This window comes from Malaya genurostris, chromosome 1 (genome assembly GCF_030247185.1).
Source record: "Malaya genurostris strain Urasoe2022 chromosome 1, Malgen_1.1, whole genome shotgun sequence".
NCBI lineage: Eukaryota > Metazoa > Arthropoda > Insecta > Diptera > Culicidae > Malaya > Malaya genurostris.
In genome coordinates this window covers 114311314-114329209 of record NC_080570.1, presented here as the reverse complement: position 1 = coordinate 114329209, position 17896 = coordinate 114311314, and the positions used below count along the sequence as shown (strand labels likewise).

The 17896-nt window shown below is 36.0% G+C and overlaps 1 protein-coding gene across 5 annotated transcripts in view; it reads right to left on the bottom strand.

Annotated features, from left to right (window-relative positions):
* The window catches only part of LOC131425438 (uncharacterized), a 140912-nt gene extending 126775 nt beyond the window's left edge, over positions 1 to 14137 (bottom strand). For 3 of the 5 annotated variants that reach the window (XM_058587361.1, XM_058587362.1, XM_058587363.1), the window contains exon 1: positions 13983 to 14131. The gene's annotated coding sequence lies outside the window, so the exon portion shown is untranslated. Of the gene's footprint in view, positions 1 to 13548; positions 13957 to 13982 lie in introns of those variants that run through there. The other 2 variants (XM_058587364.1, XM_058587365.1) reach the window with 2 other exon arrangements.
* Between the last annotated feature and the right edge of the window lie 3759 nt (positions 14138 to 17896).

Sequence of the window (17896 nt, the reverse complement as noted above, 5' to 3'; positions counted from 1 at the left end):
TCTAGTGATGGCTCATCAATAATATTAAAGGAGCATGTACATCAATGTTGTATCAATCTATATGCGTGAAGATGCTCAAATTGGGAAACCTCGTCAATTTGTTACTTTCGGTAGTGTACCTTTAACAAATGTTCTCGTTTGATGCACTCCGTGTACGATTTCGCTACCGGTTATTTGAATCGCAATGAAATGAATACTAGATGAAAGGAAATTTATGCTAAAGAAAGATTTTATTAAAATAATAAGTTGGGATTGTAACCAGAGCTGCTAAATGTCACTATCAACTAGCAACTTTGCACGACGAAGATTGGAAAGCTTATGTCACTGGACTGCTGCCAACCAGGCTCTACCAATCATCATATATTGAGTGTCTGAGAGCCGATCTATCATAACTTAAATTCTCTTGATATTGCACTCACCAGGGCGCTCATTTATTGCCGATGCGATTGATATTATCTTCATTTCTCCTGTCACTGCTTGATTATGATGAAATTAAATATTAATCAAGCAGCATAAACATTGAATTAAATTCATTTACACCAATGAACTCCGAAGTCCAATGACTTTTTGCAAAAAGCAATGAACTTTATCAATTTATGTTTATGTTAGTACTCTCATGGATTTTTTTTACTTCAACAGGGAATAGGAGAATGAGAGAGAAAACAAAAAAGTCGTCTGTCCTTGACTGAGTATACTTCTACTTGGTCCTAGAACTATCGAGTATCTCATTTGACAGACACTTTGACCGTACCGATTACAGTTGACGATGATTTAAGTCAGACTGTCAAGGTCATTTGACATGACTGACAATTTGCAGCTCATATTGTGACCACATCAGATATTGTTTTTGGCAGTTTTCACTACGCAATAGCAATACGCAAGTCAAAATTAGTAAAAACAAAACATTTTACACCAAATAGTGATTGTAGTGAAAAAAGAATTTGTTTTACTTCCAGCTGGATGATGCTGATAATGAAATTCATGCACTATTTTGATCAAACTCAATAAAACGCTATTTGACATGAATTTAATTAATAGAAGTAACATAAGCGCAGAGTTTGGCATTTTTTCAAACATATATATTATTTGCTGTTTTCATTGATGATATTACTCCGCCATCACGGTATTGCTGAATTAAATTCAAATACATCACGAGGCATGGAAATCTGATGTGACCGACCAAATAAACTAATTGATATTCTGCCATACTTCTAGAAAAATTGCTATGATTTTTCACAATCGCGGTACCGTGTACAATCAAAACCAAACACTGATAACAGACTTTCGTACCGGCACCGTGATTCGGGTTTTTTAAACATCGAATCAGGCTTCGATCGAATCAGTATTGATTTTTATAGAATTTAGATCTTTACTGATCCCGACTTGGCATGATCATGATCATACAAAAATCAAAATCACTTAGAGATCAGATCAGTTGTGATTACGCATCGATGATTTTTGTCGTGAATACGACTTACTTTACTATGGGGTGCCTTTTCAAAATTTACCCTCTGAGAGAGTGATAAGTTTTTGATCGTGAATATCTCTTGTTGTATCTAACGAATCAACATAATTTTTGCTACATGCTATCGGAAATATGGTCTCAATTTTATGATAAAATATTTAGTTGTGTGACATAATCTCAAATAATTCAAAATTAAACTTTTCTGAAATGTTTGGTATAAACGACTATCAAAGAGGATAATTCATAAGGCGTGTTTGCCTTTCTCGTATTTTGAAAGCTCATAGCTCAGTGATCTGTAGAAGGATTTGTATAATCTAACTACCAATAGAATCGAAATTTTCAACTTAAGCGTGTACAGAAAATGCATTGAAGTATTTCAATAGTACACTATTGAAAAACCTGTCTCATTTGACCCATGTCAACACCAGCCAATCAGAACGCGTTCTGAGAAAGAGAACAAAATATTTGCTGCTGTACAACAAATCGATCGAGAAAATGTTCCGAACAGTGTTTAATATCGTAGTGAGTTCCACAATTTGGTCCTTCTGAATGGCAGGAATGAATCCCGTACAGCATCTGGACAGTTTCTTTCAATGAAATACAAATCCGAAATGAAATAATCGACATTAAAATTCTGTATGCGGCTATTTTTATAGCCGTTAGGACCGCCCATTAGTGAAAAAGCTACAAACGAAATCAGGTAAAAACAAACCTCTCAACAAAAATTGGATTAGTTTGGATTCTATCGCCACTGCGAGCAGATGTATTTTGTGTCGTTTGCAAAGCTAGTTTCGCTTCTGACAAGAGCGATTACGTCACAGCTGCCAGTCAATTGCATTGGCGAAAAAGCAACGGTGGAGAGCATTACACAAAATCAGCTGTTCTAATAGCTTTAAAATTTTCTAAAGAACTATTAGGATTTCTTGCTCGCAAATCGAAGGTAAATATTCTCAGTTTAGTGCAAATCCAGATCTGTTTGATTTAGTTTTTTCACTTTTCGCTGTGTGAAATTCACAGTAATCTAGATCAAGTGAAGCCTTCTTTGTTTTTGCGAAAAATGTGAAAAAGGGGAATGCTTGCATAATTCATACAATTGATCAACTAATTGATATTCGGAAGTGTTAAGGAACATGTCAGTTGTTTTCGTATTCACGACATCCAGTTATGTCTATGACATTACCCACCCGCCTTTTTTTCCTCGGCCAACATCACTTGTGATGAAATCAGTAGTGATTTTTTATGTATGTGATCTTAAGATCAACAATGATCTTAGATCACCAATGATTTTTGATTTTCGGTGATTTTCCCAATAGTCATTTTCTCACAGACGCCTAATCGGATTTTCAAAAGCTTAAGCTCAAATGAAAGGTTTTATGGTCCCATAGGCTGCTATTGAATTTTGTCTGGTTCCGACTTCCGGTGAAACTTATTGAAAATCTCAAATCGTCATTCAAAGCGACGATGCAATTTGGCTTATAAATGCTTACAATTTGAGAATGTTGTGCCAGTTCAAGGCCTAACAAACTTTCTTGTTTAAATTTAAAATTCATAGAAAAGCTTTTTGGAGAATCCCTTAGTAAAGTTTATGAAAGTATTAGTGATATGAGAACTCATTTATCAGTTCCTTCGAGCGTAAGAATTGCATCATCTGATAAATTGCCAGTACCAGTACTGCGCACCTACAAATTCTTTGTACAATATCAGCTGGTCCCGTTCCAACCAGGAGTGGTCGATATAACTCAATTTTTACACAATAAACATGAAAAACATTTAGCTCTTGATAGCAATAACGTTTACTGCAAAAAAAAACGATCAAGATTATTACTAATAATTATTTACTTATTTATTTATATTGTAATCTGTTGATAGAAGAGATCAGTAGGTGTCATGCCTTTTAGAAAATGAGACTATAAATGTCATCTCCAACAGACTTTTCTCTGCTGGGAGCAGGGAAAGAGATTATAAATTTCATCTCCAGAAGGCTTTTCTCTGCTCTTCCTCCAAAAGACATAAAACTTCCTCATCTTTTCCACCAACAGATTACAATATCCAAATGGTACAATATTAGACTTCGATTAAACTAAATTACATTAGAAATTAGTTGTATAGTATTTGCTTGTAAAATTGCGGGAATTCTGCGAAACGGGAGTCGAAATTGACCAACCGTAAGAGATCAGCACAATTCACACGTGATTGTATTAAGTCCGCCTTGTAAACATTCCTTCCTTAATTCAAATTTATACTCGCTCTCGTTGTGTGTGAAATTTGCGAAATGAAACTCAGATCAGTACAGTAAAGAAAGACTTCGTCCAAAATACATAAAGTTCGCTAGCAGATACCACAAGGATTAGTACTGATCGCACACGGCCTATTTTAGGCGAGATTCTGCATGTGAATAAATTATCCTGCTTCTGAATGCCGGAGTTCGGACCAAAACTGAAAAAAAACCTGGAATCGCTTTTACACGCCAGGAAACAGAATGAATGCACGGTAATGAACTAAAGCATGATTGGATTGTTGTTTCAAACCAAAACAACTGCAAAACGGTATGAAGTGAAACCAAATTGTTTGTATGGGGCAAGTTGGCGCATTGCCATACATACAAGCATCGCAACCAAAGCCAACATCCACGATTTAAAACTCCTATTATTTCCCCATCCACCTTGTTACCCGATTTACCTTACTCAGATTGTCCGCAAACTGCAAAAGATGGCTAAATCGACGTGTAACGTTAGATAAGAAGTGTCAAGCTTGCACACTCTTTTGAGTCTCGGTAAATACAGTTGCGAATTTCGGATTATTTATTTGTTTTCTGACATGTTCATTATTCCAAAATGCCAGAATTCGACAAAAAGATATGCTGTTGCGAGATATCGGAAAATGTTTTCAAACGAATTTCAGAAAAAGCATAACAGAATTATTGATTATTGAATAGTATGTATGTTCGAGAGCCGGTCTTAAATATGCACGTGGAATAAATTCAAGTGTAAATTTTAAAAATGATGATTATTATGATCTTCTGCAACCCGGAAAAAGAAAGATACTAGTATCGTTGAAAAAGAAGCAGTCATCCTCTCAGTATGAGAACAAAATACAGGCAGTTTACAAGATTATTGAAGTGTAATCTTTCCTGAATTAGAAAACATGTCTTCTTCAATAAATCGCCACAACCCGTCGTCGAATAATCCATCCGAATTGGAACCAATTTTTCAACAAGCTTGTCTGGTCAATTATCATATCCAAATGCAATGGATCATTGACTCCGTAGACCTTATGTACTGCAGCTTAAGGGTCCAATCACTCTTGTCTAAACCTGAAGAATGTACAAAATCGTGTTAATAATTCAGGTCACCCAGACAACGGCTCGCACCGCATGTGACCTCCCGCTGGGATATTCAAAATGATAATTTCGAACACACTTGCCAATGGTTTTGGGTGGGTAATCCAGAACCTTTTCTAATCTCCAAAATCAGTGCCCGGCTGGACCCCCCATCCGAACTTAAGCTAAGTAAACAACTTTCCTCAAACACTATTAGCGGCTGCTAATAACATCATTCCGGCAGCGTATTAGCACATCCATAACAAAACGCTATCTTGATTAGGCCGGTCAGTCGACTGTTGATTGGAGGATCAGTACGACCACGCGGTCCGGTGGAAAACAAGAGAAACATTCCCTCTTTTCCCCCTTATCTTGTTATAGATCGTGCTTGATGAGTTGTTCGGTTGGCAGGCCACGCGAACCGGATAAATCAATCCTAATCACACCATCCATCAGAGGTTTGGTAGCAACAGATGGTATCAATCCTCTGTTACCGTGTGGTGCACCGAGACAAATTGGTTTGATTAATGTTCTTCGTGTAAAATAGGTTGTCGACTTGATTTTGGATTTACCTTGCACTATGTGCATTTTCGATGCAGGGTAGTCTGGAGCACAGTAAGAGGATTGGTGACCCAATTTAGCTTGTGCCCTGTTCTGTTGAGATGACATTCAGTTTGTGAGCGAATTGTTGATCGAGTTCCATTTCCCACGTTTCTGTCAACGAGGCGAAACAATAACGTCAATACTATACCGCGACTGTCAAAACTATTCCATGTCAGCTAAGCCGTGTTTTATTGTCATCTCGTACGTTTATCTGACATCGGCCACTCTACATACGAAAGTAATAAATAAATGCTTATATTGTGTGGGAATCGAACTATAATTGGTTGACATATGGAACCTGCAGTAGATCGGACGTCATGTGGTTTTCTTCACTGAATCGAAATTTATTTCACATCAATACCATACGATACCTGTCATGCTCAATCTTCATATCAATGTAGCCATTTTATCACTTTTGTCTATCATGATACAATACGTCAAATGATAACAAACGATGTGTTAATTGAAATATACATCAATTTCTAAAATATCGGCCAAACAAAATTTTCTGAAAATTTTTCGTTGAAAAATACTTGGAAGATTGTTTCTAAAGCCGTGTTTACTGGAAAGAAAAACTTTAGAAAAACCCCCGATTGAATACATGGCTGTACTTTTTCGTGAAGTAACGATCAAACAATATTAGATTTATACTCGTTGTCATTTTGTTCGGTGCATTCAGTTCTGTTCATTTTACAGTTTTTTTTACGAAGCCAAAAATACAAGTTATAAAGCTGAAATTGTAATTGGATTGAATTGTTACGAGGGTTGAGAAGTGGGTACAACAACATTGAGTGAATACGATCGTAGTCAAAGCGTAGAGAAGTAACTTAAACGGTTGTCAAATCTGTATACATAAATGAAATATAAACTTCTTTTTCATAATTTTTTTCTTCCAAGTCACGTACCTTTCTTTTCGCTTCGATATAGCCTTCAGTTAAAAAACTACAACCAGTTGCAATATAGGTTGGAAGATACAACGAACTTCATTTGATATATCCAATCAGAGTGCAACATTCGAAACTCACTTCACTGTTCCACTTTCCACTAAGAGTTTTTGGCTTATAAACTTATCAATAAAGCCATTTTCATTTTGGTTTTTTTTTGTGTCTTTCAGCAGTTATGGTGACAGATAAATAGAGTCAAATTTTCTGATTTTAACCACAAAATTAGTTGCAAGTGAGAATTTCGTGTTGGATGGATTGTATCCAGGATATTGGCCAACTAAATACATTCCTTAAAAACAAGAGTTTTGTTCAGTGAAGTAAATTCTGAATTTCTATTGATTTAACAGTTATTTTGTAAATTTTGTTGCTAAAATCAACTAATTCAAAAACTGTTATACGAATTAGGCGTAGAGCTAGTTCCGGTCGTTCCGTGTATAAACGTATTCCTGAAATTGACGTTTTCATACTGAGCACCCTATCTCCAAAACCAGGGGTTTGATCAGAATAAAAATTAGGATATTCTTATGACATCTTAAGAACTTCCATCTCCGAGAAAAGTGAGTGACATTATTTTCACATTTTTATGCATACCACCCTGTAATTCTGGAACCGGAAGTTGGATCCAAATGAAATTCCGGAACTTTGTCCGAGACCATAAGATCTTTTATATGAATCTAAATTTGTGATAATCCGAGAAAAGTGAGTGACATTAAATTCACATTTTTAATGCACTATTTCCATTTTTCCTATCAAGTTGGATGAGACCTAAGACCATGAGACCTTTCATTTGAATCTAAGTTTGTGAAACTCGGTACTACCATCTTCGAGGAAATTAAGTGATATTAATTTCACAAACTTGGTACAAATCATTTCGGAACCAGAATACGGATCTAAATGATATTCAGGAACTTTGTATGGGACTATAAGACCTTTCATTTAAATCTCAGTTTGTGAAAATCGGTTCAGCCATCTCTGAGAAAAGTGAGTGACATTATTTTCACATTTTTAATGCATTATTTTCACATTTTTGGTGCATATCACCCTGTAATTCCGGAACCGGAAGTCGAATCCAAATGAAATTCAGGAACTTTGTATGCGACTTTGAGACCTTTCATTTGAATCTAAGTTTGTGAAAATCGGTTCAGCCATCTCCGAGAAAAGTGAGTGACAATATTTGTCACACACAGAGACATTTGTTCAGCTCGTCGAGCTGAGTCGAATGGTATATGACATTAGGCCCTCCGGGCCTCGGTCCAAAAGTCAGTTTTTTGCAGTGATTGTATAGCCTCTCTATATGAGAAAGTCGAAACAGCCATTTCAACTAATATTTTATCATTATTAATTCTGAATTAGCCAAAGTAATATTTTTTTTAAGTCTGAAAAAATTACTAACTAAAAACAGCACAATATTTTGGGACAAGAAATTTGCATCAAAAGAAAACTGTGAGAATCAATTACTGGAATTTCTCGACAATGAAGCAAAATTAAACTACGACAAATGTTAGACGAAAACAGTGCATATTTTACCGAAATCGTACGATCCAAAACATATAAAACAAGAAAATGAGTTTCCATACAAAACTAAAAAAATCCCTCCGGGCCCGGACTTTTTCAGGGGGCCCGGAAATACGAAGATTTCAAAGTGTTTCTTATTCTTAATAATGAAAAAAAAAACATTCTTTGATCAGAATTAGTGTATCGTTGCGACCGATCAACAAATTTTGACGGATCCGTCATACAAATACATGCACAAATAGCCCGCTCAGTCAAAGCCAAATAAAAAAACAACGTGCCTGACGAGCCTCGCCGGCCGGATGAGGTGCAATTCTTGCGAGAGTCGCGTTTTGGTGTGAAAAATACACAGAGGTTTATTCTCATGTATAGGGGCCCGTAATATTACAAACTCCCCGGGCCGTGAAATGGAAATACTATTTGTACTGATTTTTCTGCAGCATTTGACAAGTTTAACCTTGATTTGAGCGTATCGGTTTCCAGGAAAGGTTCCTTGACATGATAAAGTCGTATCTTATTAGCTGCTAAATGTTGATAAAAATCGGAGACATCACTTCTGAATCTTTTGCTATTATATCTGGCGTGTTACAAGGAAGTTCCCGACACGTGGGCGCCAAGAACTTCCAAATCCATCCACCAGGAGCGCCACAATATGAGCAAAAGTTTGTTCCAATTCTAAATGAAGCAAGCTTTAGTTGAGCGATTGATTCGATGTAGGTTTGCAGGAAACGGGCATATCATGAAGGGTAAGAACATCGCCTTTCATGCCGTATACATATTTTCGATTCACAATTCCACACATAGGAACAAAAACACTCAAAAACAATCACATGTTTCTGGCCCGAGAAGTGAATGACCAGAAGATCAAAACCTCTTTGATAAATAAGGGATCTCTGATCTACCTGAAATGTCAATCGTAATTCCTCAAGAAAGTCACTTGAGACCGGTAAAATTTGTTTCAATCCTCAACGGTCTCTGTACTCGCGTACAATCATAAAACCAACGTGCGCAGTTAGTGTGATAATTTTCTGCTGTACACCCTTCGTGTGTGGACAATAATGAAAAAGTGGATTTACTATTAAAAGACAAAATGGTTTTCAGACCATACGGAACTCAAAATCAACATAAATTGTCTTGAGTCTGCCTTAGCTTCTCCTTATTTTCCTGATGGGAAGTAGAGGATGAAAAAGGAAAATGGAAAGCAAAGGTGGGAAGCATCACAAAATAAATAGAAATGAATCCTTCTACATTCCCTGAAAGGATGCACGCCAATCATTAAATGCTCCAATACTTAGTCAATAAATACAAAACCTCCAGTCCCGACATACAGATTTTACAACGTTGTGATATACCCGACCTAGTTAAGAATTTTTATTCTACGTTGGAATACTAAAGGATAAATTGGGTTATTGAAATTTCGGCAAAGTTTGTGTACTTATCATCAAAATTAAACCAATCGGATCATTTGCCATATTCTCAAATGCGTTAACTGATTGCTCACTCTACCGGTACTGGTTTACAAATCGATTTTTTTGTCATTTCCATTTTGATCCGCTATGTTTAGTGTTTCGTCTTTGCCTACCTTTTCTTTTGCCCCAACAACACAATCGGTCGAAACAGATCTTGTCCTCATCCTCGAGTAAAACAGCACTAAGAATGGCCACCAGCAAAGATTACCTTCGACCGTTTTGCTCCTAATTTAACTAAGCTAATGTGCGATACACGATCTCTAATAAGTACACGATTTGCATTATTCATTTCAGCAATGGAGACGCGCGGCTGTTCTTGGACTGTGAGCCATTTCACTGTCAAAGCAAAATTCTACACTGTATAAGGCGAGGAATTTCTCTCGATCACCGGGAATTTACCGATCGAAGTGAATCAGCGTTCGATTATCCATTCTTCAAAAAGTACGTGCCCGAGGATATCTGATTGCCAGTAAAAGGACGGACAATGTGCAAAACATCATTTGTTCGAAGGCACGCGCACTCACCGGCATCGGGACAGGGTCGGTCTCACTACTGGAGGTAAATTTTAATCAAGCACCGGCGCTAACTTTGAATTCTCTCATATCCCTTCTGCAGTTCCGAGGTGAGCTATATGTCTCGGAGTTTCAGCAAAGGACGCGGCTGGTTTATCCACGTTTTGCGAAGGCACACGCTAGCAATTAATTCTTTTTCTAATGCACGAGGCGTGTCTTGCCATGCTATGAACTTTAGAGAGACGATGTGAGATGTTTGTTGATTCATTTGCTACAATTAGCTCGATGCCTAGGAAATGATTCCAGTTTATATTTTAGTGCTAGCTGAAGCATCTTTACTTGTTTTATGCTTGCGACAGACATTTTCCGAAAATACCGCAGGTGGATAACACTTAAAAGTTCGACAATGATTTTATTGTGCAATTCAGTTACTGGAAACGAAGCTTGTTTCAATATGCGACAGCTGATAGCAATTTTAACTTCATATTGTCACCATGAGGCATGACTATTGAAAGTATTTGAATCGAATCTCCTTTCGACAGTCGTCAAATTGCATGTTTGACACCAAATACAATGAACTCTAAGAGCGTGCACTACAAGACGTGAATTAAGAGTACCTTTATGACGCTAATCATTGGGATGTTAGAAAAATTGTGAAGCAAACTTATTTTTAAATGATTAGAAAAATCTAAATTTGCATAGCAAAAGATAAATCTGTCAAAAATCAAGAACATGCCGCTAACAATGCATGGTTTTAATAAGATTTTCAAAATATATTTTTGTTACTCTTCGAGTTTCATACAAAAACTTTTCTGTGCGTTTCAACATTGGCTGATTGCTTGAGCGAGTAACTGAAAGGAAAATCCTATACATTTTTGTAACATTTTCAAATTGTTACTTGACCGGATGATCCGCCATTAAGCATGAATGACACATTTTAGAGATATTCACATCACAAGCCTCTGCCTCCTTCTCACACATTCGAGATTCATTTTTACTTTCAACTGGATTCTGATTCAAATGCAATATCAAATTTAGAGTAGTAGTTGCACATTATGCAGAATTCACTTGGAAAATGATTTCTCCATCGAATTTCGGAAGCATTGATAGGAGAGTTAAAAAATAAGCTCCTTGACCGCCAAAATACGCTGCAATCGAAAACAATGTTCAAAACCAGCTCACTTTTTGTACGGTTTCATTCTCCGTATTTTGAATTCTCATAGAAAACACGGTCTTTTGAGATCTGCCACATAAGATTATTTGATCGTATATATACTAAGGCACAAAGCTTTAGTTCCAAGATTCTGAGGGCAATCAAACCGTTTTTATGTTTGGATAGAGTTAAAACCGCACCTCAAATAAAAAAACACTACTTTGATTTTCGCTTTTCAATTTGATAAACTGGTTTTATCAAAGCAGTATTGGTGGATTATTAGGTATTTTATCATCACTGCCAACCTCAATGTTTTTGAAAACTCTGTAGGACTGCTTAAATGCATTAGAAAAAAGAATCTGTATAAGTCCGTATAACTTATTTTACATCTATTATATTTAAATTTCAATTTGAAAAATAGGCAAATTTTTATGGAACAATTATGCTTCTCCGCCCAGTTAAGGTAATTTTCCAAATGTATTTATTTATTCAGACAAAATACCGACAGACAAAAAGAAACAAAGGTTTCTTATCAACTATTCATTATTTCTACGATTTGGTCTCATTTTTTTTATTTGTTTCCTGGATCGATTTTTTGGCAGTTTTCGTTGTTGAAGCGCATCATTTTATTAACAGGATCATTTTTTGCATAATTTGTCTGATAATTTAATCCGAGAATATTTCTAAGAGGCGGTTAGGAGCATAAAATTTTAGTTGTGAAAACAATAATTCAGTACTTGTTGAGAAACAATGTCGTTGATAAAAGAAAGCATTGTAACTTTGCGGGGTTTATGAGTTTATGCAAGTAAGTTTGTAAGTTATGAGCATACAACGCGCCTTATATGATGGAAGAGTAAATGTAGTCCAGTTCAGTCTACGAAGCGCATACAGAGTAAGAGTCCTGGAAATTGTGATTGAAACGTTTAATGAAGCCTAACATACTATTTGCTTTCTTGACAATTGTATTATAATGTTCCACGAAAGTAAATTTTGAGTCTAAAATTTCGCCTAGGCCTCTAAAAATTTTACATTTTTCTACTGATTGGTTTTCTAAATATATATCAATAGAAGGAGACATTGTTTTTCCACTAAACGATATTGAACTAAAGCTAATTTTGGGAAGTTAGAACCTTTAATTACTAATCTATACTATACTTTCGAATCAAGTTAAATGTGTCAAATCCATCAACATGCGCTATGCAGCAGACAGAAAATGGCATCCATACACCGCGTAAAAGTGACTATCCAGCGAGAGTGACTGTTTTATCATCCATTTACTAGATAAGCTACATGTTTCGTTCGCAGGCAGCCAGTGACAAAAGTGACTAAAGGATGACATCATTATAGCATTCTGTAATTGGCTCATGAAAAAACATTCATACAAATTTTTCAATAGTATGCTATAGAAATACTGCAATGAAGTTTCCATTCATGTTTAAGTTAAATGTTTCCGTATCGATTGGTGGTTAAATTATATCAATCCCTCAACAAATGACTGATTTATTATCGTTCAAAATTATGATATGTACTACAAACTTCGGGTGCATTCTGGAAGTTCATGAGTTAATTAGTTCTACAGAGTTCAACTTGCGCATGTTTTCATTGATTTAACCCAGTCTACCATTATATCATGAAAAAACAGACTTCCTTAAAAATCTGTATGAAATCAGTATTTTTTGCAAAATCCGTATAAAATTCAGTGAGTTTTACCAATGTACTTGAAAATCAGTAGAAAACTGAAAAATCCGTATATCTGGTAACCCTAACTATGAGTAGGTTTGATGAGTAATATAAGAGTTTTCCATAACTCCTTAGGTTTCTAAAGGCTTTGATTATATTTTGAACGATTAATCTCTCAGCGTTTTTTTCTCTTTTCTAGAGCAATTTACTGCGCACGTCTGCGCAATTGTCTCACGAGCAAACCTTTTGTACCTCGAAATTCTCAAGCGTCTCTAACACATATCCCCAACGCTTACATATTTACAGTAATTTTGCACTATTCAGAAAATTATTTTTTTGATACTGGCTCAAAGAAGAACACTAAATGACGATAACTGATCGATGATTATCGATCGACGACCTAAAAAAGTACAATGAATAGTAACATGAACGACAATGTCGTGGATAAGCGAGTTACAGAATAAGTTTGATTCTGCATATTTTTATCCAACTATCATAATTTGTTTTCTAGGTTGCCTAAACACAGTGTTATAAAACCAGTTGCGTTTTGCTACTTGGCTACCGGAAATACACAAAATATATCATTAAAAGGAGTTGAACTATTTTTAAAGGACGCAACGAAGCCAATAGCAAAGAAAAACAAATCAAAAAAATATATAGCACGATAGGAAACCCATAAACTACACTTTATTAAAATTGAACCTTGTCGTTTACTTTTTGATTAAAGTTCAAGCATAGTTTTAATTCATAAAATGCACCACTTATCAAGCTATTCATCGATACTCAATTTAATTCCATCAAACCACTAAATATGAATGAGAAGCTGAATCCTGAATCGGAATCTGTTCCATCTTCTCATTGGGCTTGTTTCACCTACAAAAAAAAACTTACCGTAAACAGCGAAACACCCGAACAGAAAGCTTCTCAGAACAACAACAAAACTTGTCTGATTTGCATTAGATTGGTTTGATTTTGAATGTCAACAGACCCGTGAACCTGCTTTCCCTGCAGAATCGTGAGCATATACTTCTCGCACTAAAATCTCCACAAAGCGGCCAAAAACTCAATACCCACAATAAATTAATCTTTACTACCGGCAATAACAATATTGAAAATTTGCACAATCGACGACCGGCTCAAAGCGACATGATTCCGCAACTCATAATTCAGATATGACAATCACGACAAACTATGATCAAATTTAAATTACTATCGGTTAGCACCTTTTTCGAACGTCCACTCTATAAAACTTTAATTTGAAATACAATGTCAGCCAGCAGTCACTGATTCCCGCGCCTCTAATCCTGGAGACCACAGACCACAACCTTCAACTTCCGGTCAGAAAAAAATCCAAAACCAACAGCAACAACAAAAAAACAAAATTGCATTCACGAGAAGAGTCCTCGGCAGAAACCACACGCGTGCCCGCTCGCGATCACCGATCGTGCGTGTGCTTCTTCGGCGGCTAGCAAATTTTTACTGATTCCCTGGGCGACTCCATCGGTCCTCTTTATTATTACTTTTCGAACAGGCAGCAGAGTGCCGTTTTTCGCTAATCTTTCGGGTTCGGCTTTTTTTTTACTTGTTCGTCACCTAACCGACCGCCGTCCTGAGCTGTCGCATGGCAATCGGAGTAGGCGATCGCGGAACGCAACACAGCAAACATATCCCCAATAAAACGAGTGCGTCTTCGAGCCACGATGCTGCTGTTTTTCGTTGCTTTTTACTCCTTGTTTTACTCGTTTCACTAAGGGGTCGGGTTCTCAGTGGTGACGGTAAACGAGAGTCGGTAAGTGTCCTGAACACACCTCTCTGAAGCTTTTATGTATTCCCGATAGAACTTTATTTTGAACTTCACGTTTGACATACCGTTTCCTCACTGTCAAGTTCAAATATCTTAAAGAAATTACTAACAACGAAAGATAGTTCTCATAATAATTTTGAAGCACATTTTTCTCGCAATCTACGATAATTCAATCTGATGTTTAGTTCATTAGCATTGATTTTATTTCCCTTAACCGGCTGAGCTATGACCTGTTAAAGTTGGCCTGGGGTAGAAATATACCCACGAGAGCGCTTACATTAGTGTTTTGTTGAAAACGAAAAATACAGAAATTTGATCATATTGGTTTTTTGTGAGCAGAATATCTAAACATAATGCTCACAAAAAACCAATATTATCAAATTTCTGTATTTTTCGTTTTCAACAAAACATTAATGTAAGCGCTCTCGTGGGTATATTTCTACCCCAGGCCAACTTTAACAGGTCATAGCTCAGCCGGTCAAGAGAAATAAAATCAATGCTAATGAAAGACTAAACATCAGATTGAATTATCGTATATTGCTTACGGTTATTTTATAGTAAACCGTAACCAAATAACGGAGTTTTGAAGTAGAGCTAAGGTACAAATCTACTACCGGTTAAGTATGTGCAATGTTTTCCAAAGAATTGATTTTCGTTCAAATTTTTGGATAGCTTAGAGCTTGTATTCATTTATTACACATTCAAGTCATTTTTACTTATATATACATAAAAATAGGTATAGAATTCGCTTAAACTTTAGAAAAATTTTCCGAGGCCCGGAGTGACATATGCCAATCGATTCAGTGACATATGCCAATCGATTCAGCTCGACGAACTGAACAAATGTCCGTGTGTATATGTGTGTTGTCAACAAAGAGGTCGAGATCTCAGAGGTGGCTGGACCGATTTTGATCAAACTAGTCGAAAATGAAAGGTCTTCTCGTCACCCTGAACGCGGTTGAATGATTTTGAGATCGAATGTTTTCTTTTTGAGATATACGAGGTTTTATGTCAAAATTTCAGGTTTTTTGATAATATCTGTCACAATTGACCTTGAAAACAGAATATGTTTTTAGACATAGATTCCACACGGTAGTAGCTGTCCAACAAGCTGTCAAAATCCGTCCATTTTTAGCGGAGATATCGATATTTTTGTGTAAGCGACTTTTCGCCTTATTCCAGTAGTAGGAGTTTTACGCGCTTGATGATAAAGCGATGTTTCGGAGCAAATTGAAACACAATGTTCAATACTGTTTTGTTCAATTGTTTCTTGGTACTTAAAAGACTATGCACAGCACCCTTTTCCATTACGTTTCAATTTAAGCACGGTTTGTTTTTGGCAACATAGTCGTTCGAATATGACATATGTATTATAAAGATAGCAGTTTTTTTTAATCCAAAACAATATTCAATATATACATTGATACATATTGCTTGCAACAATAATTACTGGAAGAACACAACTTTTTACAACCATAGAACATTCGAAGAAGTTCGACGAGATAAGCAAATTTGTGCGTGAAAAATAATTTCATTCATTTTTCTCGGAGAAGCCTAACTGATTTCTACAAACTTAGACTCATATTTAACTCAGTCCTATGCTCCAATATAAGGTTTCTGAATTTTATTTGGATTCGACTTCTGGTTCCGGAACTACAGGATGATATATGTAATAAAATAAAACAATGTCACCCATTTTACTTGTAGATGGCTGAAACGATTTGGTCCATCTAACATTCCAATAAAAGATCTTGAGGTTCCATAAAAACTGCTTGTTTTTTTAATCAGATTCGACTTCCGGTTCAGGAGATACAGGGTTATTAGTGGAAAAATTTCACATAAATTTATCGAGTTTATCGGGCTCACAGAATTTGAGAGTCGATGTCCAAATAAACTAATTTTAGTTTTACCAGAATCCGGGTTTCGATCCTGGAAGGTACCCAAAAATATTATGTGGAACGCACTACGATTTCTCTAAAATAGTTACACTGATTTTCAAAAACTTCTAATTTAATGAAATGGTTCACAATCCATTAGGCGAATAACTGACTTCGATTACACCGATTTCCGAATTCCGTTTCCGAACGTATCGGGAATAGAGAAGCTAAAATAAACCAGAACGAATTTAATAAACACAAATTCAAATTAAAATAAATTTATGGTTCCATACAAAATTGGTAAATTTGATCCGGTTCCGACTTTCAATTTTGAAACAACAGGGTTAAGAGTTTTTAAAATTCAAACCGTCATAGAAGATGACGATACTTAAAAATCTTCAAAGTTGGACTCAAAACTATTCCAATTTATTTGTCATATTAACTCATGGACATACGAACTATTTTGGGTTATGCTGGTCTCTGAATACCGTTCCTGGGAGTACCATAAATAATGACAAAAATTTCAAAGAGGAACCCACTTCTACAATTCATGGAATGCTTAATCGATTGTCACGCGTTTAGATTGAAAAGAATAAGGTTCATACAATTTCTATCTATTCATGTTGCAGTTCCAAAATTTTAATTACAATTCATTTAAAACGACGGTCATTAAAATAATTTCAAACTAAAACTAAACACAACGGAGAATATTCACGAGAAAAATACATGCTGATTGATAAAAAAAAGGTATCATCTCACTCGCCCTTATTCTGAATAACGAAGTATTGCTTTTTCGATCGAATATGGTTCGGTCGAATCCTAGCTACCTTTGATTTTTCTAGCGTTATTAGGAATACGAATGAAATACGATCAAAAAAACGATACGTCGTTATTCAGAAAAAGGGCCACTGGCTTATATGAAACAAAACAACGCATTATAACTGCAATGTAACCTGAAAAGTGTAAGAGACGGAGCTTGTGCGACTTACTGTGGGTTGCCAAACAAATTATCAGTAACGAACATTTCGACCGTCTCACGACAAAAAGGCCTAACTGCAAATGACAGTTTATCTTTGCTTACTTTTTCTTTCACGATTTACCGAACTGATTTTATATTTGACACTTTACTCTTCGCAAAACTTTCAAGGTAAAACTACAAGCTTTCGATTTATATTGGGAACTTCAGAGAATTAGCAATAATGGCTCCATAATAATCAAAAAAGAAAGTGAACAAAGAGAGGCTCTCATCTGCAGTTAGGTCCTTTTGTCGTGGGACTATCGATTTGATTTGATCGAGTGCCACAATGAAATAGAAAAATCTTTTTTAATCCATCTAGTGGCGCAATGATGCCTTTCTCATATTACTCATACCATATTACTGTGGAGTTCTGAAGACAACGGAAACTGGAAATATTATCCACAACGAATTCAGGGATTCTGAATAAAACCGTAAGCCTTTTCCTACTATGAGTTTGTGAAAATCGATTTGGCCATCTAGAAAAAAGGTAAAGTAGACCGTTTTTACAGTTTTTGATCAATAATGTGACCTACAAATTAG